This window comes from Ovis aries, chromosome 11 (assembly GCF_016772045.2).
Source record: "Ovis aries strain OAR_USU_Benz2616 breed Rambouillet chromosome 11, ARS-UI_Ramb_v3.0, whole genome shotgun sequence".
NCBI lineage: Eukaryota > Metazoa > Chordata > Mammalia > Artiodactyla > Bovidae > Ovis > Ovis aries.
In genome coordinates, this window is record NC_056064.1 from 34801229 (window position 1) to 34810896 (window position 9668).

The 9668-nt window shown below is 56.6% G+C and overlaps 1 long non-coding RNA gene across 2 annotated transcripts; it reads right to left on the reverse strand.

The window, feature by feature from the left end:
• Nucleotides 1-3641: 3641 nt before the first annotated feature.
• On the reverse strand, nt 3642-9387 carry LOC132657343 (uncharacterized). 2 transcript variants are annotated; one of them, XR_009595340.1, is made up of 3 exons: nt 8878-9373; nt 6042-6086; nt 3642-4816 (listed from the first exon to the last, which is right to left on the reverse strand). It is a non-coding gene; the product is annotated as an uncharacterized LOC132657343 (long non-coding RNA). The 2 variants fall into 2 exon arrangements; XR_009595341.1 differs by having other exon boundaries at nt 3642-6086; nt 8878-9387.
• Nucleotides 9388-9668: the final 281 nt, after the last annotated feature.

The following is a 9668-nucleotide window of genomic DNA, read 5'->3' on the forward strand; positions in this document are numbered from 1 at the left end:
GCCACCAGCCTGGCTCAGCGTGGCTCCTGGGGGCCCCTTGACTTTGCCCTTCAGAGAGTATTTTACCTAAGACACATCCCCCACAGCTTCATCACACCCAAAAGTACTACCTGAAGGTAATTTGTTTACAGGTGAGCAGGGTCGTGGGCTGGGGGAGGGGTGGGAGATTGAGGTGATGGGTGAATGGGAGCAGCTGGACTGAGTAACAGGTGCAGGAATCTTCAGAGCCCCAGAGTTTTACAGATGAGGACACTGAGCCCAGAGAGGGCAAGATCCTGACCTGAGGACACACAGCAAGTCCCCAGCAGAACTAGCATTCCCTTCATAGAGCCCGGTATCCCAGGGTTCACAGCCCATAGGAGTGATTCATTCATTCAACACACATGTATTGATGGAGACTTTCCTGATGGCCCAGTGGCTAAGACACTGTGCTCCCAATGCAGGGGGCCCATGTTCAATTCCTGGTCAGGGGACTAGATCTCACTTGCTACAACTAAGAGTTCACTAAGACCCAGCACAGCCAAATAAATATAAATATATTAAAAACAAGTATTGAGCACCTACTGAAGCCAGGCTCAGTTCTGAGCCCTGGGGATACAGGCACGGACAAGACAGACACAACCCTTACCCTCATGGAGCCTACCCTCCGGTCAGAGAGACAGACAAGAAACACAGAAATAAGACCATGTCGACTCATGCCAAGCGCACCCATGTGACACCAGGCAGCTCCACCCAGGGTACCCACCGGCCACAGCTCCCCGCAGTAAAATGAAAGGTGCCTTGGCTGCAGCAGCCGCTGCTTAGCTGAGCCTTAGCCACGTGTGGCTGGTGGACGCCAAGCTGGGCGGCACAGAGAGAGAGGGCTTTTCCATCATCACAGAAGTTCCTGCTGGACGGCACAGTCTGGACAGTGACTAGAGGGGCCGCAATGTTGGTGGCCCAGGACTGGGGACACCTGAGCTGCACCTAAGAGAAGGAGCCGCCACATGTCATGTGCCAGCAAGGCACAGCAGGGACAAAGCCCGTGAGGGTGGAAGGAGTGGGGTGGGGACAGAGGGAACACCCAGATGGGGCTGGGGAGGTCGCTGGGGGCCACTGGCCTTGGCCAGGAGTTTCTGCTTTATTGTAAGGGCATCAGGAAGGCACAGGCCGTGAGTTAAAGCAGGGGAGGGGTATGGTTTTTAAAATGCATGGAGAATGGATACATGGTAAGGGATGAGGGGAGAGTGGAAGGAGGGAGACTATTAAGAACACCATTGTGTCTCAGGGAGGAAGGTAACTATGCTTTGGGGGACAATGGGGGAGGGGAGTCACTAGTTGCACCCTGAACCTCAGGGTCCTGCAGCAAACCGTACCTGAAGCTAAGCTTCACTTGATACTCAGGCTCCCTTCTCTCCTCTTGGCTACTGGGCACTGACTTGAACAGCCTCACTAGTACTGTCCACCTGGCTCCCCCTCCCCCACAGGCTGCCTGAAAGTCCTCCCCCAGTCCCTACTATATGGAGTGCTCAGACCAGTTCCCCAGCCTCCCTCAGTGCCCGGGGTCCGGCTGCTCTTCCAGGGTCTGGCTCCTCTCCCTGCATCCCCGGGCTGATAAAACAGGCCCATCTGGTTGCCCTGGGTGCACAGGAAGATGCTCTAGGTCACCTGGCATTTCATTAACTTCCCCACCACGATGGGAATCTTGGAGCTGGTGCAGAGGCGGCCAGAGGAGCCAGCTTGCTTTGGGGCCAGGAGGCCTAGAGAAGAATCTGGGGCTTCATGTTGAGAGAAGGGGCTTTTGGTGCCACTGTAGAAAGAACGTCCTCTTTAAACACAGCAATGGCATAGCCACGCTTCACTAACAGAGGAGCGAGCCCCCAAGGCCCTAAGAATGGGATGGGAAACCGCATGCTGAGCAGTGGGCAGAGCTGGGATTGTGCTCCCTGTGGCCACCCTCACTCTGAAACCCCATGTCCCCTGCACTGGCCGGCCAGTGCCAAGAACAGAGCTGTGTGTCCTGTTTCCTTCTGCACAAATCCCGCCCCCACCGAGTTTCCTTCTGAAACTGCCTGGCCGTGGGAGGCTTCTGAGGCTCCTGGAATGAATAGACAGCTCAGGAGAGCAGCGCCCACCACCGCCGGCCGTCCCACTGTGGTCCTGGATCCAATAGAGGAGTGGAGTGTTCAGTCTGGCCCGAACTGGAGAGGCCTGGTGGGTCACAGGCCAGAGGCTGGTGCGGCTGTGGGCACACTTCCCAGGTGACAGCTCAGCCTCAGGCATCTACTCTTGCCCTGCCCAACGATGGGTCAGACTCAGGTGTGACCTCTCCAGGCCGCTGGCCTGTGGTTCAGCGTGGGAACTCTGCAGCTCATGAAGGAGGTGCAACTGGAAGTCCTGCCTGTGGTGGCTGTCGCTGGGCTGCCTGGCAGCCTGAGGCCTGGGTGCGTGTGCGGATCCCTGGGTCACGGTCAGGGCACCAGGCTGCAGACTTGCCCCTGGGTGCGCTCGGCCACGCCCTGGGCTTACGTCAGTCATTGGGGTGGACCATGAACTGGGCAGCCTCTCGGAAGAATGCAGCTCATTGTCAGCGATCAGCCAGGATTCCTTCCCGGCCCCACCCGGAGGCGGAGGCTGTCCATCTGTCCAGGGGCCGGGGAGGCACTGGCGGAGGGCTTCCCTACCCCCACCCATGATAGCCCGAGCAGCTCCAGGAATGAGGACCGGCACTATCTGACCTTTCGACCACACGCCGAGACTTTATAACAGGAGTAAAACACAGTATGTGTTCTATCCTGGTGCAGGCCTGTGTTACATCTGCCCTGACTTGTCTAACCCTCCTGACCCCATCACGCCCATTCTGCAGACGGTGAAGCAGAGGCTGGGAGCACTCACCCCATTTGCAGAGCTAGTGGGCAGGGAGTCAGGACTCAGCCTACACAGCCCCCACCAGATATCTCTCAGCACTACCAGGGTCCCTAGATCCTGCCTGGAACACACGGGTGTCGGGGCAGGGGTGGTGTGTGGTTCTAGGTCTCTCCGACTCTGGGTGTGACCTCCCTTCTCCCTCCCGGAGAGGTCTCTTCTCCTCCCCTGCAAAGAGAGGGATCATGACAAAACCTGAGGAATGAACAGCAAGGAAGGACCGCAGAGACGAAGCCAGGTCCCTATCTGGAGCCACACGGGTGTGCCCACATGCTCACTGAACTACATGCCAGATCTACACAATTTTTTTAAATGGGTAACCCTGAAAAAAGAAACACAAGCTCTGCAGTCTGGTGTAAATCCTGCTACTCCTTCGAGTGGGTGGCCTGGGGGACACACTGCCCCTGCCCGGCTGAGCCACCACCTCTGAGGGGTGGGGTCTCACAGGGCGGCTGCTGCTGTTTGCTGTTTATAGCGTTCAGTCGTGTCCGGCTCTTTGCGACCCCATGGTCTGTAGCCCACCAGGCTCCTCTGTCCATGGAATTTCCCAGGCAAGAATACTGGAGTGGGTTGCCATGCCCTCCTCCAGGGGATCTTCCCCATCCTTGGCAGGCATTCTTTTACCATCTGGGAAGCCCTCTGCAGGGTGGGCCAGGCATAAAGCTTGAACAGGGAGGCCTGGTCTGGAGGAAGGTCCAGTGGCTGGTTGTCATCATCAAGGGAAGACTGACACCAGGGACTGTGAGACATTTATTTCACACGCGCTCCCTCAGCGCTCTGCGTGTGGACGTGGGGCTGGGCTGGGCTGGGCCAGGCAGGCGGAGCGGACGTGCTGGGGCCGACTCAGCCTCTCCCTGGGGGCTGACAGGCTGGCTCCTTCCTCCACCAGGACGTGACTTCCCGAAGTTGCATAGCTCGTGACGGCCTCGGCCGGGACCCTGGGCCGGCTCCTCCAGCTGTGCCAGCTGATGTCCCTCTGTGCCTGTCACCACTAGAGGAGCAGACAGAAGGGCTGGCAGTTGGTGCCACTGAGGGCGTGAGTCCGTGGACGGATCTCCAGCGACCCCGTTCCAATCTTGCCCCCAGATGCTCTTCTCAGAGTCTGCTTTTAACCCACTGAAAAGAGCCACCACTGGCCAGGGGGGCGGGCACCAGAGGGGCGAGGATGGCACTGGCCTCCAGGACAGCCGGACACGCACGCAGACTTTCAGGAAGGTCCTGCAGGGCATAGGGAGCCTTGCTGTGGCCTCAGCCAGGACCCGGCTGCCCTCCTGGCCCCAGGTTCACTGGTGGCCACGGTGACTAGCTCTCAGCAGGATGAGTGGTTGGTCCTGGCCTCGGGGAGATGGAATGCACCCACCCAGGGGATGGAGTTGGGTATCTCCCAGGGTTTCCCAGGTGGTTCAGTGATAAAGAATCCACCTGCCCATGCAAGAGACGCAAAAGAGGGGGAGTTGATCCCTGGGTTGGGAAGATCTCCTGGAAAAGAGAATGGAAACCCGCTCTAGTATCTTGCCTGGAAAATTTCATGGACAGAGGAACCTGGCAGGCTACAATCCATGGGGTCATAAAGAGTCAGATACAACTGAGCACCGCCACCAGGGCAGGGCGCTTCTAGAACACCCTTGGAGAAGAGAAGCCCCAGGCACTGCTGCTGACCCCGCCCGCCCTGGGCACCCCCAACACCCAGCTCTGGCCCCACAGGGCTCGGGATCTTGCTCCCCACCAGCGAATGAGGCTGAGGCCGAGCGGCCTTCCCTGATGGTCTCTGAGGCTGGGTTTTGGTCTTTCTTCTCTGTCCTCAGACTTCTGACCTGTGCTCTGCTCCTGTGTCTGAGGCTTTGTGGCCGTCGAGGGTCCTCGGGCTCTTCTCGAGCTTAGTGCTGGGAACTCAGGGCATGAGGCAGAGCCCCTGGGGGTGGAGGCAGGGGACAGGGAGACGCTGCAGCTCTGGACTCCAGTGACCCTGGGTGTGTGGAGTGCGTTTTTCTGGCTGGAGCCCTCAGGGTCTCTGCATCAGTGACCACATGCCTGAAAGAATGATACTGTCTCCTTCCCTGGAGATGGGGTCTTCACAGGGGCTCGGGGTTACAATGAGGTCATGAGGGCAGGGCCATGACCCAGTATTACAGGTCTCCTTAAAAGGATGATATTTGGACACAGAGGCAGGCATCGAGGGATGAAGACGATCGTCTGCAGCACAGGGCGGCTCCTCCCATTGCAGCTGCAGCAGGACCAGCCCTGTGTGGGCTCTGGGAGGCAGGAGGTCCCAGTATTGAAGCTGCCCAGCCTGTGGGGCTTTGTCCAGAGCCCTGGCAAACTAATGCATGTCTTTACAGAGGTGTAACTCACACATCACAGAATTCACTCATTTAAAACATACTTTAGGGACTTCCCTGGTGGTCCAGTGGCTAAGACTGCACTCCCAGTGCAGGGGGCCTGGGTTCCATCCTTGATCAGAAAACTAGATAATGTGCTCCAACTAAGACCCAGTTAAATAAATAAATGAAGAATTTTTTTTAACGTACAATCCAGGCTTCCCTCGTGGCTCAGTGATAAAGAAATCGCCTGCCAATGCAGGAGACACAGGTTCAATCCTTGATCCAGGAAGATTCCACTTGCCTCGGGGCAACTAAGCCTGTGTGTCACAACTACTGAGAATCTGGGAGCCGTAACTACTGAAGCTGTGCACCCACGCTCCACAACAAGAGAAGCCACCCCAACTGTAAGCCTGAGCACCGCAGTGAAGAGTAGCCCTAGCTCGCCACAACTATAGACAGCCCGAGCAGCAACAAAAACCCAGTGCAGCCAAAACTAAATAAATAAATAGAGTTATTTTTTTAAATGTGCAGTTTGGGGCTCTTCATTCTATTCATGGGGCTCTTCATTCTATTCTATTCACTCTGATAGAAATTTACAGCATTTTTCTTCACCCCAAACAGAAACCCTGGACCCTCATTCTCTCTACTTCTCATCCCTGGAAACTACTGCTCTCCTTTCTGTCTCTACGGATTTGCCAGCTTCTCTAAGTTAGTGTGAGAGTTAGATCAGGATTCATCCACATTGCAGTGTGCGTCAGTGCTTCTTTTCAAGGCTGAACAATTTTCCCTTCTATGGATGGACCACGTTTTACTTACCTACACATCTCTGATGCATAGTCCAATTTTGTTTTGAAAGAAGACCTGAAACATGGGAAAATGCTCGCATTTGTTAAGTTCAAGAGGTGAAAATGCGGATATTTGTTATGTTCTTTACATTTTTCTGGATGTCTGAAAGATATCATAATTTTTAGTGTTAACCAATATACGGATACAAAGAGTCGACTCATTGGAAAAGACCCTGATTCTGAGAAAGGACAGGAGGAGAAGGGGGCAACAGAAGATGAGATGGTCGGATGGCATCACTGACTCAATGGACATGAGTTTGAGCAAGCTCCAGGAAATGGTGGTGGACAGGGAAGCCTGGTGTGCTATAGTCCACGGGGTCACAGAGAGACATAACAACTAAACAACAACCGATATGCTTAAATATATATATATATTATATAAATATATATAATATATATATATATATCAGAAGAGGCAGAGAATGAGTCGCTGAGCATTGATGAGAGATGATGGTTGCTAATGTACTAAAGAAAGGATGGTCTAACATTAAAGGAAAAGAAAAAGGATTCCTGAACCTCGGCTTCCTGCTTCCCTCCAGACCGGAAGTCAGCCTCAGGGATGCTACTTAACTGCCCCGCCAGGAGCCCTGTCCGCCAAGTCCTCAGCAGCCTTCCCAGCAGGCCAGCCTGGGGCCATGCTCACAGGAAGTATGGATGTTTCCTGAGCCTGGTCCTGTGGGAAGGGGCCTGCCAGGCTCCCAGGGCCTCCCGCCTGGGTCCCCAGCCATTGCAGCTTCCTCCTCCTCCTCCTCCTCCTCCTCCTCCACTGGAGGCCCATTCCCACCAGACTCTGGTGACCTGCCTCACGCACCAACAGGGAGCTCACCTCTCACAAGGGGGGTCTTCCCACTGCCAGGCACCACTGGGCATGCCCCGCGGAAAAAGGCTGGGAGGTCAAACGTGTTTGGGGACCATGTGCAATCTGTTGGGTCACCAGTGTTTACTGAGCACCCAGGGTATGCCTGGCCCTAGCTCCGCCTTCACACCTCTCCTCTCAGCAGCTCTAAGAGGAGGACCACATGACCCCACCCCTTTGAAAGATGGTGCTCGGTGGGGTAAAGACAGCACAGGTCCCATGGCAAGCAGGGGCACTCAGGGCTCCCGTTTCCCCCACACCCACATCTCAAGGTACCAATGCAGGTGCCTTGGGATCCCCCTTAACTGATCTGGGGTCCCTACTCCCCTAACCTATGGGAAAGGCCTTCAAGATCCCCCTTGGGCAAGGCAGCTTTGGGCCTGGACCAACTCCATCTGTTGGGCCTGATTGCAGCAGCTTTCTCTGGGCATTGGCAGAGTAGCTGGTTTCCTCGAAACCGTTTGGATTCCATCTTGGTGGTGCTAGTGGTAAAGAACCCACCTGCCTATGCAGAAGTTACGAGAGATGCAGGTTTGATTCCTGGGTCGAGAGGATCCCCTGGAGGAGGAAATGGCAACCCACTCCACTATTCTTGCTGGGAGAATCCCATGGATAGAGGAGCCTAGTGGGCTACAGTCCATCGGGTAGCAAAGAGTCAGACATGACCAAAGTGACTTAGCACGCATGCATGTAGCATGTAGCCAGTTTCCTCGAAACCATTTGGATCCATCCTGCTCACATTTTATGGCCTGGAAATCTACATTTTTCACCCAAGGTGATGCCTCACCTGGGAAGAACTGTACCTTGAGGGTGGAATTTTAGGCATGGGCTGAAATACAGCTGGAGGCCTAGGGGTGAGGCTGGGCTGAAGGTAGTGGGGAGGGGGGCAGTGCTGTGCTGCACCCCACCTCCAGACAGGCTGAGCGGTCTCCCCTCCAGGGAGAAGGTACAGTAGTGCTGCTCCGGAGAGTATGGGGGAGCCTTGCCTCCTCCCGCATAAGCGCATTCTGCCCTCGAACCCTCAACCTTCCTAAGACTGAGGCCGCCCACTGTGGACCCCGCCTCCACATTGCTGAAATGCCAGGAAGGCGGCGCCCTGGCCAGCGGGGGCCCAGGCTGCTGCCCCCTGGGCCCCTCCCACATCATTGGAGTCCCAAGAATGTTGTCATCTGGCCACCCACAGCCTTATCAGCCTGGCCTTTCTCAGGATCCTGGGACAAAGGGCGTGGGCGGTCCTGGGACTCTGGGAATCTGTTCCCGCCTCTCCAGACCCTTCCCGCCCTTCACTGCAGGGGAAACTGAGGCTGGAGAGGACTGAGAGAGGCCTTGAGCTCGCGTGCCAGCCCCAGGAGTCATGACAGAAGCCCTGATGTAGCCCAGTAGCCTGGCAGAGGCCTCAGTGGGAGGTACCCCGTGGAGCTGATGGGTGGGGGGCCAGCAGCCACTGGCCCGCGTTCAGGCCCTGCTTGCCCAGACCTGCTGGAAGGATCTCTAAGTATCCTCTGGTTCCAGCTGGGAGCCTGGAGGCTGGAGGGGTCAGGCAGCTCCAAAGGAGACAGCAGCAGGAGGTGAGTTCAGACCCAAGGTCATGTGGGCTGGCCTCCGTGGGTAGGGTCAGGCCTTGATGAGCAGAGAAGGGTGCCTGAGTGCACTCCTTCGCATCTACCCGTTAGCCCCATGACCCGCTCAGTCCCCTGTGCTTGCGTGTGATTGCCTCCTGGGCAGTGAGAGCAGACCGAGTTGTGAGAACACGGAAGAGGTGGGGCTGGGCCACGGGCCAGAGCTCGTGCGGGAAACCCCTCCCTCTTTGGTCTCCTCCCTCTTAGGGGACAGATGCACCTGCCACAGGAGGACATCAGGGCATGGGGGGAGAACAGCCTGGCATCAGGGGCTCCACAGGGTGCCTCTGAGGAGCCTGGGAAATTCCCTCCCATCTCTGAGCCTCAGTTACCTGGAGTGTAAAGTGGACAGAGGTCCCACACTCATCCCAGGGCCTGCGTCTTGAGGTCGGTCATGGCCCGACTCCCCGTGCACCTTCCGGTGAAGTCCTAACTGAACAGGAGTTGATTAGAAACACAGATTCAGTTCTGGCTGTCTTCTTGTCACCCCCCCAGGGGTGCCTCTCAGCCTACCCAGAATCTCTGTTGATTAGCAACCATGATCCTAGCCTCGCCCAACCTGCTGCCCCTCTGGCTTCCCTCTGGGGTCTCTGGCCTCAGGGCCTTTGCACTTGCGCTTGCTCTGCTTGAACTCATCTTTGCAAGCCAAGCCACCCTCCATCTGCCCCCACATCTGCTCCGCTGTCCTCAGCCCTCAGAGCCGCCCACTCATTCCCTGCCCAGCACTGGAATTTTGAGAGCAGAACACTCGCTCAGGCCCAGTTCCCCAAGGAGGCTGAAGTCCCATGAGATCGCACTGCCCAGCCTGGTGTCCAGCACACTGGATGTGTTCAGTGATGACCAGAGTTATGCAGTCCGTCTGGGTTTATATATAAAAGAGCCGGACCTTCGCAGGGTGTGGCCCCAGGCAGCTCTGGAGTGGGCTCTGTCCGGGGAGGGGCCCCGCACTGGGAATGCCTCTGGGGGCCTGTCTGACGCCACCTGCCCCCGAGTGGGGAGACTCAAGTCTCAGGGGCCCTGCATGCAGCCAGGCAGGTTCCAGCCGGTTTGGCAGGATTGCTGTGGATGGCACTCAGCCCTTCCAAACTGTGGCCAGGTCACTTGGGGAAAGGCGCTGTGTCAC